Raw genomic sequence first — 17,500 nt, forward strand, 5'->3', positions numbered from 1 at the left:
AGCTGTAAACCCATAGACCGTACAAATGTGTACACGTCTACACAGACGGACGGACGCGGACAAGCTGTGACGTTTCTCATAGTAAACTGCGACCGAAGGTCGCAATAACTTTGAGAAGCACTGTTGTATTCATGGGTTGCATTTGTAGTCCTACAGCGGCCATGTTGAGGACCAACGCAGGTGTTCTGATTGGCTAGAACATTAGTCCTGTGCCAATCAGACACATTGAAACACCTGTGTTGGTCCTCAACATGGCCGTTCAGGACTACAAATGCAACCCATGTCTGCTATACTGTCGCTGCTGATTCATTGCCAGGACAACACACAGCCTGCACAAAGGACCAGCAGCACAGGAACATGACGCTTCCTGCACGGCGGCACAACTGACCCCCAGGAGGTCCGTCTCGCTATAGACGTATGACTCAGTCGCCACCGCTCTGTAAGGCAGGGGTCTTCAAGGCTTCTCAGGCCAAGGACCCCTCGGCTGAGAGAGAGATGGAGCAGGGACACCGATTACATATTATTATCTAAGGCAGTGGTTCTCAGTGTGGATTCCAGGGACTCTGTGGGTTCCTCTAAATGGACCCTTTTCTGTAACTCTGATAGTGTACTACTAATGGAACCAAATGAACTCAAACGGGTTCATTTGATGCAAGGCAAGGCATTCAATGCAGTGTGCTTTACACTGAGGATCAAGCAAAGGAAACACAATAATACAATTATGAAACTACATTATTACATTAAGATGCTCAAAACAAACAAAATAATAGGTACAGTTACAGTACAGAGGAGGAAAGCAAAGAGGAAAGAGAAAAAAGAACAAAAGAATAACTCCATTAAAGGCAGCGGCAAACAGAGAGGTCTTTAGTTGTGTTTTAAAAGAAATAGGATTGGCAGCAGACCTTCTGGGGGTTTGTTCCAGATAATTTGGTGCATCAAAACTAAATGCTGCTTCCCCCAATAAAACCAACGTTTATTCTGGGTTGTAGGGACAGAAAGCAGGCCTTTCCCACTTCACAGATGACCTGAGAGATGGTTCATTAATGATACTAGAAGCTGGGCCGCCCTTCGGGCGGCCCAGCGTCTAGTCGGCGACCTGGCCAACTCGGGAACGATGTAAATAGGGAATGAATGCCCCGCCCTTTAATGCAAACCCCATTATACCTGTTGTCATAGGACCCGTTTTGACCATCTGTTTGCCTGTGTCCATTTTATGTCCATATATGGAGATCACTGCAGATATAGTTCTGGGTCCATTTTATGCCCATATGCCCATATATGGAGATATCTGTCTATTTGCGTCCATTTTATGCCCATATATGGAGAGCTCTGTATCTGTCTGTCTGTGTCCCTTTATGCCCGTATATGGAGATATCTGTTTATCTGCGTCCATTTTATGCCCATATATGAGATCTCTGTCACTTTTTGTTTGTTTCTTCTTTAAGCAGAATACACAGCCTGCTTAAATCTGCATCATTCAAGATGCCCATATATGGAGATATCTGTCTATTTGCGTCCATTTTATGCCCATATATGGAGATCTCTGTATCTGTCTGTCTGTGTCCCTTTATGCCCGTATATGGAGATATCTGTTTATCTGCGTCCATTTTATGCCCATATATGAGATCTCTGTCGCTTTTTGTTTGTTTCTTCTTTAAGCAGAATACACAGCCTGCTTAAATCTGCATCATTCAAGTCATCCTCCCAGTCCCACGCTTTGTCGCTTGTCTTATGTTTGTCTTTGTCTCTTTTATTTTCTTTTTTGGAGCGAACCCCATGAATGCCCCACCCTTTAATGCAAACCCCAATATACCTGTTGTCATAGGACCCGTTTTGACCATCTGTTAGCCTTTGTCCCCACCCTTTAATGCAAACCCCAATATACCTGTTGTCAATGGAGATCTCTGTATCTGTCTGTCTGTGTCCCTTTATGCCCGTATATGGAGATATCTGTTTATCTGCGTCCATTTTATGCCCATATATGAGATCTCTGTCGCTTTTTGTTTGTTTCTTCTTTAAGCAGAATACACAGCCTGCTTAAATCTGCATCATTCAAGTCATCCTCCCAGTCCCACGCTTTGTCGCTTGTCTTATGTTTGTCTTTGTCTCTTTTATTTTCTTTTTTGGAGCGGACCCCATGAATGCCCCACCCTTTAATGCAAACCCCAATATACCTGTTGTCATAGGACCCGTTTTGACCATCTGTTAGCCTTTGTCCCCACCCTTTAATGCAAACCCCAATATACCTGTTGTCATAGGACCCGATTTGACCATCTGTTTGCCTTTGTCCCCTTATGCCCATATATGGAGATCTCTGCACACACAGTACCGGTTGCGGAAAACTCTGATGTCAGACATCAGCTCCCCATTCGGGGATTCATTTTATGCCCATATCTGGAGAACGCGCGTGCCGGTGGAAGAACGGTTCTCGAGATTCACATACATACATACACATTCACCGAGATTTTTTGTTGACTCATGTGGCGTACGTGATGTCAGAGCCTTTTATGAAGTGATGTCACAATGAGTCAGCGATTGTGCCGATTTCCTCAGGAACAGCCTGATGTCAACAATCAGCTCCGCATAAGGAGATTCCGAACGTTTTGCGCCGTTTTGGAAAAAACGCGCGTCGGGTCGGGTCGAGGCCGGGCACTGCACTCCGCGCCGCGGCGGAGAACGTGCGTGCCGAATCTGAAGCCGGTGGGACGAACGGTTCTCGAGATACGCGGATTACATACACGCAGACAGACAGACAGACAGACACGCAGAGACTTCTCGCATTTATAGATAGATGGTAGAAGATCAGAAATGTAGTTGGGCTCTAACCCATTATAACTAAAAGTTTTCATAGATTTCATATTGTGTGTAGATTGCTGTGTATTTTCAGACCTTTAACCGTATACACCAAACCTATATGCAGAAAATAGCCGATATACATGCTGACAAGCTGCATGTGTGTGTGCGCGCGTGCATGCACACGTGCACATGTGAATGTTTAACTATGCCCACCTTTGGCTGGCTATAAATGTGGGTGAAACGTGGAGAAGAGAATGACAGAGTTGTGTCATCCTCCCCTTGACCTCCGACTGACCTCCGGACACACAGCATGAATTGGTTTCACTTTCACCTAAAAAAAAACTAACACATAATCGATAATCCATATTTTAAATACAATTATCAATGATACAACCACCAATACTTGTGGACTATGTCATCATTATGGCACAGTCCATCGGTTTTGACAATTTGATTTCAAAAGTAGTTGCACTGCCTATCTCGACGCTCACTGCACTTTGTGAGCTTGTACAGTACATGTAGACCTTCTATTTTCACTATTTCTGTGTTGTGTGATGAAGTATAGAATAAGTGGTTAATCGATTCGTTTATATAATAGATCTAAAGAAATATCAAAAGAGATACTTCTCCATTATTAGATTCATGTAAAAAAAAAGAGTCAAGGATAGTTGCAGGCAGCGTTGTGTTGAGCAGGTGCATTCTCTCCTGCTATTAACTGTCCTCAGCCTCTTGAGATAACAGGCTGTATCATCACTAGGATGAATACAGTGAATGGCAGTTTAGAATTTGATCATTTTGTTTTGGTGGAAGTGAAAGGGAATTTCCCCCAGGCCTGGCACGTACAGTACAGTACAGTACAGTACAGTACAGTACAGTACAGTACAGTACAGTACAGTACACAAGGGCTGTACAGTATATCTTTTTTTTAAAGATTTGTTTTTGGGCTTTTTATGCCTTTAATTGATAGGATAGTAGACTGACAGGAAATGGGGGGAGATATGGGGAATGACACGTGTCGTCCGGATCGGGAATTGAACCGGCGATGCCAGCAGGCATCATAGCCTAGTATGTGGTATGCGCCTTGACCATCAGTCCAGCGGGCGCCCCTGCCCGGCTGTACAGTATATCTACTGTATATGGCGTCACGTCTCCTCATAATCAGGATGAGAGATGATCATAGCCATCAGCCAAAATGCTGGCAATCTTTGGTGTTGTGTACTAGTGACTTCCTCTGCCCTATTTGCCACTGTTGCAGGTCAACGGCCTTTGTTTGATGTACTGTGGCACACATATTTTTGGAAACTGTAAATGAACTCTCGAGATCTTACTGTGGGTTTTGCAAATGTATTTTGTAGCGCTGGCATAAGACATGAGAATCTGCTCTGGTTAGACGCTGTTAACCCATTTAGGCCTAGAATTAGAAGGATTCAAAAGACACTTATAGAATCGGGTCAAAATTCGAATGTTCACGACTTTTCAAAAATAGCAGATCTACGAGCTTGCAGCGCGGCACTCGGTGCCGCGCTGTGAGCTTGTATATCTGCTATTTTTCAATAGTTAAAGCATAAAATAATGATACACAAAATGTGTACCCGTTCTAAATGGGTTAAACATTTTTGGGACTTTTAAGTCTTTGTATTCGTCCATCCGTCTTTCAGTCAGTCAGTCTGTCTGTCTGTCTGTCTGTCTGTCCGTCCATCCATCCATCCATCTCTGTCTTTGTGTCAGTTCAGTACAACTCTTTTTTTTTTTTAATTGTATGACGTTTAGAAACAGCATTTCAATGCATCTTATTTGTTTTGGGACGAGTTGCAGTGTTGCTTATCGAATGCATTATGTTCCTTGACGGTGCACACACAGTATGAGTATGACCCACTGCACATTCACTGTACACAGCCCATGCATATGTTTACACACTCACATAATATAGTACATGTACTGTACATCAATCCATACTATACACTGTGTTGCCATTTAAAAAAATATATCAAATAGTCAAACTAGCCTGAAAATAGTCCCATCGCGGCTCGTCAGCTTGTTGCTAACTTTTCACAACCTTTGTTTTGTGAGATGCTCTTGTATGATGATGTTGTTGGGCATTAATTTATGAAAACATGTAAAAAGTAGAAATAGAGATATGAGGTTTCTGCTGGACAAAAACAATGCAGGCAAAAACAGCAGTCAGTCAGTCAGCCAGTCAGTCAGCCAGTCAGTCAGCCAGTCAGTCAGTCAGTCAGTCAGTCAGTCAGTCAGTCAGTCAGCCAGCCAGCCAGCCAGCCAGCCAGCCAGTCAGTCAACCAGCATGTGGCCACAGTAAAAGGCTTCCCTGTGTGTTTATAAAGATGGAAACAGAGGTGGGGGTTGAGCGCAGGGTAATTTTCCTCTTGGCTCCTGGTTGTGGAGAGGAGAGGGGAGCACCATTAAATCTATGTGCATTTAAAACCAAAATCTGCTATGACTGTAGCCTCATTCTTAGCTTATAGAGCTCATACTGTAGTAGAGCCACCATGTGAAATGGACCCTAAAAGTAAACCACTATGGCAAGCTGTCATTGATGCTAGAGTGCGCGTGTGTGCGTGTGTGTGTGTGTGTGCGTGTGCGTGCGTGCGTGCGTGTGCCATTTGAGTACCAATTGTCCACACAAGTATGCTAGAATTTGACATTTTGAGGACCATTTCATGATAAATGGTTGTTTTATGGTTAAAAAGATAGAGTGTTTAAGAGCCAAGATTATTAGATTAGGAAGAGATTCAGGTTGGGTTTAGGGTGAAGGAGGATTAGGCATTTAGAGGTTAGGTTTAGAGACTAAAGGGTTGGATATTATTTTCGGCTCTGGTCAAACATGTTCAAATAACACTGATGTCCTCACAAGTGTAGTCGTAATACAAATGCGTGCGTGTGCGTGCGTGTGTGTGTGTGTGTGTGTGTGTGTGTGTGTGTGTGGCCTTTGTCTCCATGGTGTGTTAGCAGGTGTATTGTCGGTGGGTGAGCTTTCTCCATGCCCCCCCCTCCCCCTCCCCCACACCTCTCCCTGTTATATTTTGCTCCATCAAGTCGTCTATAGAGAAAGCATATCCCCGCCGCCGCTGTGCTGTCTGGATAAAAACCTTGTATGTCCAAAAACCTTATCTTTTATTTAAGGAAATGAAGAAACAAAAAGAACCTGTCTGTTGTCATCACTGTCGGGCAAAAACCCTTTATCTCCATATTTTAACTTGTTGTGTTTTTTCTTAATTCAACGCCCTACTTGATCACAACACAGCGTCACAAAGAGCATCAAAAGTAGCAGATCCACGAGAGCTTGTAGATCTGCTGCTGTTGCTATTTCTTTATTTGAATCCTGAAAAGCAACAGTGCTGGACAGACAGACTTAACCTCCTTTGAACCTGGTGGCTCTATTTTGGGGCATAATCATTATTAGGAGAAATAATTCATGAAAAGCGCAAAAAAAAAATGGACACACAAGGTCATCGCATAATATTTTTGTCAAAATGTTTCAAAGATAATTGTGAAACTAGCCGATCTAGAGACTCACAACGTGGCACACTATTTTCCCCACTTTTGAATGACAATGTAGCATTGTTTTTTTTTTCTTTTTTTTTTCTAGTGGCCAATCACGGGTTCCGTAGCAATGTTATATGACAAAGTATTTTTTTTTTAAAACAGGGCATTCATTTATGAAAAACAAAAATATCTATGTAATATCCATGGAGATACGAGGCTTCATTGTGCCCGACAGCAGCGATATCCCCCCCCCCCCCCCCCCCCCCCCCACACCTCACTGGAGGAATGACAAAGACATCAAATCAACAAAAGGAGAGATGGAAGGTTGAATGAATAAAGCAGGAGGAGGAGGGAGGATTTCAAGGCAGAGCGGAGACGCCAGTGCATGGTGGAAGCGGCACTCCGATGTCTCACTTTAAGTGAAAGTAGCGAGATACCACATCATTAAAAACATACTCTGTATCAGGGGTCTTCAATGTTTTCAGGCCAAGGACCCCTTAGTTTAGAGAGAGATGAAGCAGGGACCCCCACAACCTTTTCATAGATTCCATATTGTTTCATCATTTGACAGCACAATCGTCAGTGTATTTTGGATTCGTGTCAATTTTTCAGATATTTAACCACTTGAGCCGTCATTACCCAATTAACTTGACCTTTCACTCTGTACTTAGTCTGCTTTTTCACCAATACACCAAACCTCTTTTGCCGAAAAATAGCCGATCTACAAGCTCACAACGCCTCGCAGCGCAATTTTGACTTTGTTACTTTCCATCTTGACTTGGTCTGCCTCCTCTGCATATAGCTGCTGTATGCAGCTATACTGTAGGCGTGGGCTTTTCTATTAGCTAGGTGTGATTGCCTATTGTCTATTATTATACCAGTCTGTTACAGAGGAGGGGGAAGAACACACACACACACACACACACACACACACACACACGCACACGCACACGCACACGCACACACACACACACACACACAGGAGAGAGAGAGGTGACAGGAGGAGCCATTGTACCACAAGACATGTTGCAGTTCCTTTAACTTTTCCCTGCGCACACCCACGCACTCACTCACTCACGCACACACATGCACACACACTCCCACACACCCCTCCCACGCACATATCGTTGCTGTCGGGCAGAAACCTCTTATCTCCATATTATACTAACTTTTTTAAATACATTTTTATTTTTTTATTAACACCCTACTTGATCATGCTTCACTAACTACAGCGTCACACAAAAGCATCCGCAAGTTCGAAACACGGTGCCAAGCATTTTGAGCTACTTTTGCCATTCTTGAATTTGAATCCTGAAAAGTAATGAGGTTTCCACTCGACAGCGAACGATATCCACACACACCTACACGCTCACACACACGCTCACACACACACACATCTACTGTACGCGCAGCAGCAACTTAAGTCTCATTACATTGACCACATAAGCCTTTTGTGTTTTTCCCTTGTCGTCGGCCCCCCTCCCTTCCCCTCTCATCCGACTCTTAAATCTGCTGAAGAATTTGTTCACGTGCCCTCTGGGGGTCAGAGACGGAGGGAGGAGGTCGACAGAGGAATTCACAGCTCCTCCGCCCCCCCCCCCCCCCCCCCCCCCCCCGCCAGCCAAAATGACACATAGTCAAATCTAATTATTTTGGGGGGGAGAGAGGATTAGCCCTAAGTTGATAATATAATGGTGATATAAAATAATAGTAAGTAAGTCAGTAAATGTTATTTGTATAGCACTTTTCACAGAGAGAACTCACATACTTAAAATAACTCACATACTCACATACATACAACAAAAATAAAAATGGCGAGAAAACTTCAAATGATAAGAAACAAAACACAACAATGTACAATGCATCTCAGAGAAAACTAAACAGCATGTACACATTTCACTCCTGGACGAGACTCTCAATGACATTCCCCAAATGCTCAACATGCATTTTTGCATTTTTTTTAGGTGATTCTTAAAAAAATATCCAAGAATACCATGATGATTTCTATACAGTAGTAGCCTACTTTCTTTCTGATTCTCTTCCAAAGTGGTTCAGGGGCATCAGAATAAATACATCGAAGAATAAGGTAATCAATGAAAGGTCAGTTAAAAAAAAAAAGAAAATGTGGACATACAAAAGGAAAAAATAAAGAAAAGAAAAACGAGTCGGTCGATATTTCATCCAGAAGAGGCCCCTCTCTCTCCTTCTATAAATAACTGTGGACGGACGTTAGGATGTTCCACATCTGTCCGTCAGCTTTGTGGTAAAACCACATCTATTTGGTGCTTAGTGGTGCAGTCAAACCTTGCCTCTGGCACTAATCACTGGCATTAAAAGCTTAAAAAAACATACCATACCCCCCCACCCCCTCACCCCCCCACCTCCCTCCTGAAGCTGAAATGGTTAAGCTCGACGTATAGCTTTCCGCGGCACGTCGGCGTAGGTAGCGCTCTCGAAAAATAGCCCCCGACCTACAAGCTTGTAGGTCTGGCTGTTTTCGAAGCATAAATTGGGCTTCTCCTCGTGGGTTGAAACACGCAGCCATATGCTAATGTATATGCGTTGATGTGTGTGTACGTACGCATCCATCCTCCCACTGCTCTGCGCGTGCGTGCGTGCGTGCGTGCGTGCGTGCGTGCGTGCGTGCGTGCGTGCGTGCGTGCGTGCGTGCGTGCGTGCGTGCGTGCGTGCGTGTGTGTGTGTGTGTGTGTGTGTGTGTGTGTGTGTGTGTGTGTGCGTGCGTGCGTGGGGGGGATGTTTGTTGAGCCTGAAAAGCCCCCGGTGTTAGGTGGCCGAGGTCCTGCCTGCACAAATTGGATTTTCTGCTCTCGAGTAGCGCAGCTGTTCGCTAAGCATGATGTCACTGCAAGTTCTCCATCTCTCTCTCTCTCTCTCTCTCTCTCTCCCCGTCTTCGATTTTCTGGCAGGCCCTTCCTTTTACTTAGCGTCTCTCTCGTCGTTCCCTATGTCTCTTTTCCCTCTCTCTCTCCTTCAGACCCTCTGGTTCTTGCTCCTGGTCCCTCTCCGTCCCACCATGCCTCCGGTCAGACCCACTTATAATTCTGGTGAAATGTAGGTCAAGTGAGGGCCAAACCAGATTGTTTAACCCTGGTCTCCTTGCAAAGCTCCCACACTCTGCTGCTCTGCTCACACACCGCAGGAAAGCCAAACAATTCTTGTGTTTGATGCTGCAGCACATGTGTTTGTTTGCGTGCACGCTTGCATGTGTATGCGTGTGTATGTGTGTATGTGTGTGTGTGTGTGTGTGTGTGTGTGTGTGTGTGTGTGTGTGTGTGTGTGTGCGCGAGCGAGCGAGTGAGCAGCGAATGTGTGCAGGGGTGTCGCACCAAATTCTGGGCCCCGGTACAAGGATTCACTGTGGGCCCCCCATGAATGTTCTTCATAGCGGGAGGGGGTTTAACCCACCTAGACTGAGAACGCATCTAATCCTTCTGAGGTTTTTTGAAAAACCTACGTTTCTATGTCAGTGGTGCTCAAACCTTTTCGTGAAGGACCCCCAAAATGATATGTATTTGGCCACAAATATTTAGTTCCAAGGACACCCCCAGAAGCAACATTTGAGTTACAAATGTTGGCACACATTCTCACGACTTTTCAAAAATAGCAGATCTACAAGCTCGCAGCGCGGCAGTGCCGTGCTGTGAGCTTGTATATCTGCTATTTTTCAATAGCTAAAGTATAAAATGATTAAGGCCACTCCACCTTGGGCCCAAGGAACTCAGTCCCACTCCCCCCCCCCCCCCCCTTGTGACGCCCCTGTGTGTGTGTGTGTGTGTGTGTGTGTGTGTGTGTGTGTGTGTGTGTGTGTGTGTGTGTGTGTGTGTGTGTGTGTGTGTGTGTGTGGCTGCGAGCGAGCGAGTGTGTGTGTGTGTGTGTGTGTGTGTGTGGCTGCGAGCGAGCGTGTGTGTGTGTGTGTGTGTGTGTGTGTGTGTGTGTGTGTGTGTGTGTGTGTGTGTGTGTGTGTGTGTGTGTGTGTGTGTGTGTGTGTGTGTGTGTGTGTGTGTGTGTGTGTGTGTGTGTGTGTGTGTGTGTGTGTGTGTGTGTGTGTGTGTGTGCACTGAAGCATTCAGTGGCACATCTGCATGGAGATGGAGGGGGGTGTGTCTGCATTTGCTCAGTGAATCACGGCCCAGGCTCTCTCTAAGAGGTGAAAGAAGAGGGTGTGTATGTGTGTGCACATGGTTCATTTACAGGGCTGCACGGGCGCCACGCAAGTCGGGAGTGCCGCAAGTGGGGAATACTTACATGCCAACCCGGTTGTGCAACAATAGCCTATACTCCTTCACCTCTTTACCTGATGTATAGACATTGTGTCAGACATGTTTGGAGTCACATTTTTTGCACATGCCGCCCCTTTACGATTTGCGTTGGCGAGGCGGTACAAAAAAAAAACGTGACACAAAGCTCCGCCAATCTGTGAAGCAGCGCTGGACTTGACACACAGACAGACAAATAGACACAAAGAGGTAGATATCACTAGCAGAAATCTCGTATCTCCAAGTTAGATGTCACTGTCCAGCACAAACCTCGTGTATCGAAGTTTCAAATTTGTATGTTTTTTTTTCATAAAGTAAAGCCCTGCTTCACCATACAAGGCTGTCGCACAAAACTTTTGAAAATAGCAGATCTACAAGCACACTCTGCTATTTTCACTAGTTTAAATCATTTTAAAATGATAAATACAAAATGAACGGTTTTGGACAATACAAGGTTTCCTCCCGACAGCAGCGATACGGTCTCTGCTCCAACTGTAAAGACAGCCATGTCCAGAAACCTTTACACCATCAGTTCATTACACTACATCATCGTAACAAGACTTCTTCTGCATGTTGTCCCATGAGCTGATGACTTGTTCCCTATCACTGTGTCACGGTCATTGACTGACATTCACTGACAGATGAAGTTTCACCCTTGGTGTTGGAGTTTCCCCATTTGATCGATGGTCTAGACATACCATACCTGAACATAGTCAACATGCCATCATGGAGCAACAGGTTGCTGTCTTACGTCATCTGGGGTTGTTTACAGCAGCTCTGGTCTTCCTGTGTGCCTGCAGGGGTCTTCAGTTAGTTACGACCTCAGTGTCCTCAGCGCTGTTTCCCAAACAGCGGGTCAGGACCCAGGTTTGGGTCACGGACACATTTGTATCGGTCGCAAGTAAATATAATTTTTTTCTTCGTTTCAGACGTCAAATTTTTATAATTATTATTTCAAAAGATTACAAAAAGTTTAAATAAAAAAAAACTTTTCATCAATTAAAAAGCAATTCCAAGATTTTTCAAAGTATTTACAAATCAGATATACAAGCTCGCACACTGAGTTCTGTGACTTGGTAACCAGGACCAAAATGTATGGTTAAATGACGTAAATAGTGAGAGTGTGGCCGTGTTGTGTTCTGTTGAGTGGGATAGACTTTGAAAGAAGAAAAGTTCCTGTCAAATGTGGTGGTAGGACTTGCATGATCTGGAGCAGAAGTGTTTATTGCAGTGGTTCTCAAAGTGGTGTCCGGGGACTCCCAGGAGTCCTCAAAGTGGGGTCCAGGGACCCCCAGGGTTTCTCCAGCAAAAGCAGGCAATACAGCATCACAATCATTTTAACCACTTCATCCATTTATATGTTGGCAATTCAGAAATAGCAGATCTACTTTGTGTGCTCCAAGCTTATAAATCTGTTTTTAATCTTTGAAAGTGTTTTAATATTTTTGCATTTAACGCAAATCTTCTCTTCGGAGGGTCCCTGGCACAAAACATTGTCATTGTGATACAGATGAAAAGGAACATAAAGTATACTACGTCAGTTCCATTGATCCAAGTCAATGGAACACACACACTTTATAGATCATTAAATTTGAACATGCTAAAAATGCACGTGGCCCACCCATCTGACCACTCAACACGACCTGCGCCCTGATCCAGAACAGATTGAGAGCCTAAATGCACTGTACTAGAAATCTCTCACACACACACACACACACACACACACACACACACACACACACACACACACACACACACACACACACACACACACACTGGTTGTGGAAGCCAGCATGCTATTAGGCTGTATAGCACCAGCTGTAGCCTCGCTAACAAGATTAGGTGTCAACCTTGTGTTCGTCTGAGCGAAGCCGGGATGTTTTCCCATTTAATACAAAGAATACCGAATACCTCATTTGCGCGGCGAACGCACAGACATTCCTTCCACTGTTGTTCCATTATCGTCTCCCCTTTTCCTTTTTCATGCTTTTTTCCTGAACTGTATGATTTAAAAACCAGCATCCCCAAAGAACTTGACAATAATAACCGGCGGAACGACGGAACCGAGCGCTGCGCGCTTTTGTTGAGAGATAATGAAGTGGACAAAGACTTTGTGCTTTTTGCTAGGACTTTGATGCTAATAAGGAGATCCGCCATGTGATTGTTGACTCTGTATAACTTTACACCCCGGTGAGAAACACGTGGTCTTCATCAAATACGAGGGAATAGAGAGCGACTAGGAGCAGTTTGAGATTATAAGCCAGTGGAACGAATTTCGTTCAATTATGCTTAAAGATTTGTTTTTGGGCTTTTATTGGATAGGACAGTTGTAGACTGACAGGAAATGGGGGGAGAGACACGCAGCAAAGGTCGTCCGGATTGGGAATTGAACCGGTGCCGCCGCCAGGCATCCATGCCTATGTGGCAATGCCTAAGGTGGTATGTGCCTGGACCGGTAGGCACAGCGGGCGCCCCTCAATTATGCATTTCATGTATTGTTGGATGGCAATAAAACTCTCTATCTATCTACTGTATCTATGTACATGGATGATGCATTATTATAGGCCAGGCTGGTAGTTATAAAGAAATAAACTTAGGGCTTAGGATATTGTGAGCTTGTAGATCAGCTGTTTTGAATTTTTAAACAAAATGTGTACACAAATGTTTTCTAAATTGAAATAGAATTTACCATAAATCTGGAATCGGTTTGGCTCTAGCTTAGCTTTAACCCCATTAAAATTGGGAAAACATCAGTTGTCATTTAGATTTTTGCAGACGTACAACCTCACAGCTTGTACATCTGCTATTTATTGATTTATTATTCCTTTTTAAACCATGAAAATGTGAGAACTAGTGCTTTAGAAGAAGGCATTTTGTAGAAAAGGGGCCTCAGGCCTTATAATGGGTTTTTAACGAGACTCAAACATGCATATGGACTGAAATATTTCCGAGGTGCGAGGATGAAAAAGGAGGAGGAGGTGAGGGAGAGGAGGAGGAGGAGGAGGGGATTTCATTTCATAGTCAGGTCACAGTGACAGCGTGTGTACTGAGCAGGTGGTCCTGGGTGGCGGAGACCCCCCGCTGAGCCGGGGGAGCTAGGGGCCAGCGGCCACCGGGTTGCCAGACACTTTGAAGATAAACGGGTGAGAGCGGGGTACAGTACGGAGGGAGCCAGCGGTGCAGCGAGCGGTGACAGTTTTGGCACGTGTCTCTCTCTCTCTCTCTCTCTCTCTCTCTCTCTCTCTCTCTCTCTGACAGCGTTGCCAGAGTTTTTCGTGAGATATAAGGCAACCAGTCCTATGAAAACATGCCCAAAAAAAGCGACTATATTAAGCCACATGAGCACTTTAAACCTAATGTGGCTTGGATGTTTGAAAATGAAAATAGCATTGACCCACAATACCCAACACCCAATCTGGCACGGGGTTCTCGGGCACAACATATTTCCGTGGACAAAATACATCCTTTGATTTGAAAATGTTCAACAACCACTGGTTTAAGGTGTGGTCACACCCAACCTGAACTCTAGGTGGATTTTGCCAAGGCTTTTCAATGGGAACGGAGACATTTGCTGCCATTTGCAGATTTCTGAAAAAAAAAGAAAAAAAAAAAGAAGCCAGGCAGAATTAAAGTTTGGTGTGACCGAACCCTTTTATGACATGCTGTTTTTACCAATCATAACTGTCTTTGTCCTGGTACTTAAAACGTGTATTAAAATGTTAAAACTGAAATCTCCACTCCAGTGAGCCATGGCAAGATGTTTTCTCTCTGTGTTCTGTTGCATTTTGACTTGCAAAAATAATATACCTAGATTCCTGTAGGTGTCTGTAGGTATAACAAGCAGACATGGCAACACTGGTCTCTGAAGCTCAGGGGAATGTGTAGTGCACTAAGGAACAAGGCCAGTAGTACCGGCGGCGCGGACTGACGGTCCTCTCCAACATGGCAAAGACCTTGCTTGCTTTTTTTCCCCAACGAACCGCGAATTCCCGCTCCCTTACAAATGCATCCTCTGCCTCTCTCTACTAAAGTGCGTCTTCTGGAGGGCGTGATTGTTTGCCTGTGAAAGTATACGGTCCCTGCTCTTCATCAATCAGTGTTTTTATTAAATTCTTACCTCTCCTTTACACCCCCCCTTTCCGTTTGCACCAAGGATTTCTTTTTATCCGCCGTCTGAGGTATTCGGAGGTCTGCCTGAAAAGAATTTAAAGTGAGGTCAATGAGGGAGAGAAAAAAATGTATCGTGCAGGCTCTCCAGTTGCCTCAAAAGGAAGCAAATAATTACTGCTTAACTTTCTTTTTAAAATGTATATGTGTGTGTATATATAATATATATACTAGTAAGACGCTACAGGGCGACAAGCGACCTCGCCCTAAAAGCGCCAGGGATGTGGACATCAGAGATCCCCATATATGAGCTTAAAAGGGAATTGATCCCCTGGCATCACAAGGATCTCCATATCTCCATATATGGGCATAAAAGGGATTTGTTCCCCCTGGCATCACAGGGGATAACGGGGCATCATTAGCTCACTTACTGCCAATTTAAAATGCCCCTCGAGTGGCACTAGTGCCAGAAGCCTCCATAGACTCCCATGTAATTTATAGTGCACAGATCATGCACGCCCATGCACAGATCATGCACCATGTTTGTGCAGGCTGTTCACAGCTTTCAAACAAAAAAAAAAGATTGGAAATCCGTTCAGGCATTCATGATTTATCAGCCATAATGTTTTCTTCAGATGTAAACAAAAATGGCTGCCATGTTTGAAAGATGGGGTTGTATGGGGGGTGGAACATGCAAAATCGCGATTGAAATCATGTTTACTAGATTTAATTGGGTCCAAAATAAATAAAAAAAAAATGTTTTTTTTTTTTTTTTTTTTTCTAAGTAAAAGTCGCCCAAAGTCGCTTGGCAGGGAAGCCCATAGTGAGAAAGTCGCCCTAAAAGTCGCCTGGCACTGTATGAGTTTAATATTGATGACATCAGGGAACTCCATATATGGGCATAGATGGGATTCTGTTTGTGTGACATCACAGTGACATCAAAGCATGATGTCAGAGCGGAAAACCCATAAACCGTAAAAATCTACACGTCCAGACAGACGGACACGGACAAGCTGTGACATTTCTCATAGTAAACTGCTACCTTCGGCCGCAATAATATTCGAGCAGAGATGGGGAACGTGAATTGACCTTAGAACAGTTTCTTTCAGTGGCGGCTTTGAAATGAATCGGAATTTGGCGGAATTAGGCTAAAGTTTGCAACCCATTTAGAGTGAGGCTGGGCACTTGTCTCACAATGTTTGAACCAATGAAAGGAGCCTCTTTTGAGGGACGTACTGTATGTAAGCCTCTCGTCTCCACAGTTTACATTTCTTTACGTAAATTGAATTTTGAAATTGAATCCTGAAAAGTAATAGCTTTGGACGCATATGAGGTTTCCTCCTGACACGTGTGCAGGCAATTGGGCTAACGTGCTTCACCTGTTGTGCTGTTACACTGTTAATGGCAGTGCTGTACTTGAGTAAAAGTATCAATACTGCAATATAGACAATACTCTGTTACAAGTTAAAATCATTCATTGTCCAGAATGTCCCATTTCACAAGTTCAAAATTCTTTGTATAATGAAATCTGCAAAGTAGTTTTCAGTTTTCAAATAATATTTGCCTCTGAAATGTAGTGGAGTAGAAGTAAAAGTACAGAAAAATGGAAATACTTCAGTAGAGTAAAACATCCTCAAAATTCTACTTAAAGGGGAAGACCACCCATTTTCAATATTGAACTATGTCATTAATATACCTTAGAGGAGTTGTGTGGAAATAAAAAAAAAAGTTCCCCCTCTTCTGTGTTGCCTAGAACTGGAGGATTGATTTTGGGGTTTGTATTGTAAAGTACAATGTGTGATGTCATCAAGTTGTAATTTGCAATACAAACCCCAAAATCAATCCTCCAGTTCTAGGCAACACAGAAGAGGGGGAACTTTTTTTTTATTTCCACACAACTCCTCTTAGGTATATTAATGACATAGTTCAATATTGAAAATGGGTGGTCTTCCCCTTTAAGTACTTGAGTAAGTGTATTTAGTTACTTTCCAACACTGGTTATTACACCGTTAATGGTATATGTGTGTGTGAGCGGTCTTTATCCAGCTGATGTCTGCAGTTGTGTGTTAAATGACATGCACACACACAACGCAGACAGACAGACACCCACTGCCACTGTCTGCCTAGCAGGTGCTGTGACCTTGCACCCAACCCTCTAATCCCCCAGACAACATAATCATTCCATACAGCAGCGCGCAGGGGCGTCACAAGGGGTAGGAAAGTGGGACTGAGTTACTGGGGCCCAAGGTGGAGGGGCCCTAATAACTTTATCTATTGAAAAATAGCAGATATACAAGCTCACAGCGCGGCACCGAGTGCCGCGCTGCGAGCTTGTAGATCTGCTATTTTTGAAAAGTTGTGAAAATGTGTGAAAATCTTTGAATGTATGTATTTTTTAAGCGAACATTTCTAACTCAAATTTTGCTTCTGGGGGTCCCTGGAACTAAATATTTTGAGATCGGGGTCAGTGGCCAAATACATATCATCTTGGGGGTCCTTGACCTTCATCATGCCTGATGAAGGTCTGAAGGACCGAAACATAGCCAAATAAAATTATTTGTATGTGAAGACGGCGTGCTGGACTCAAAGATTTAAGATTGAAATTCATTCAAATGTGATTAGTGTGACCCTGTAGTATGCTGTTAAAGGGGTGTTAAAAAACCCCACAAAAAGTCATACGAATATGGAGATAAGAGGTTTCTGCCCGACAGCAATGATATAGTGTTTTAAGTGGTTAAAGAGACTGATGTTTTCTCTACCTCTGCCAGACCCCCCCCCCCCCCCCCCCCTCTCTCCCTCATCTTCTGTCAGTTCCA

General features: G+C 44.0%; 2 protein-coding genes across 2 annotated transcripts in view; both read left to right on the forward strand.

The window, feature by feature from the left end:
• Positions 1-16,971, forward strand: part of LOC308282154 (uncharacterized protein) — a 313,805-nt gene extending 296,834 nt beyond the window's left edge. Inside the window, exon 14 of the mRNA XM_080722498.1 lies at positions 16,932-16,971. The gene's annotated coding sequence lies outside the window, so the exon portion shown is untranslated. The remainder of the gene's footprint in view (positions 1-16,931) is intronic.
• The window catches only part of lcor (ligand dependent nuclear receptor corepressor), a gene marked incomplete at both ends in the record, with an annotated part of 103,629 nt that overhangs the window by 35,056 nt on the left and 51,073 nt on the right, over positions 1-17,500 (forward strand). The window lies entirely within an intron of this gene.

The sequence above is a fragment of the Nannobrachium achirus genome (assembly GCF_963921795.1).
Source record: "Nannobrachium achirus genome assembly, chromosome: 3".
Classification (NCBI taxonomy): domain Eukaryota; kingdom Metazoa; phylum Chordata; class Actinopteri; order Myctophiformes; family Myctophidae; genus Nannobrachium; species Nannobrachium achirus.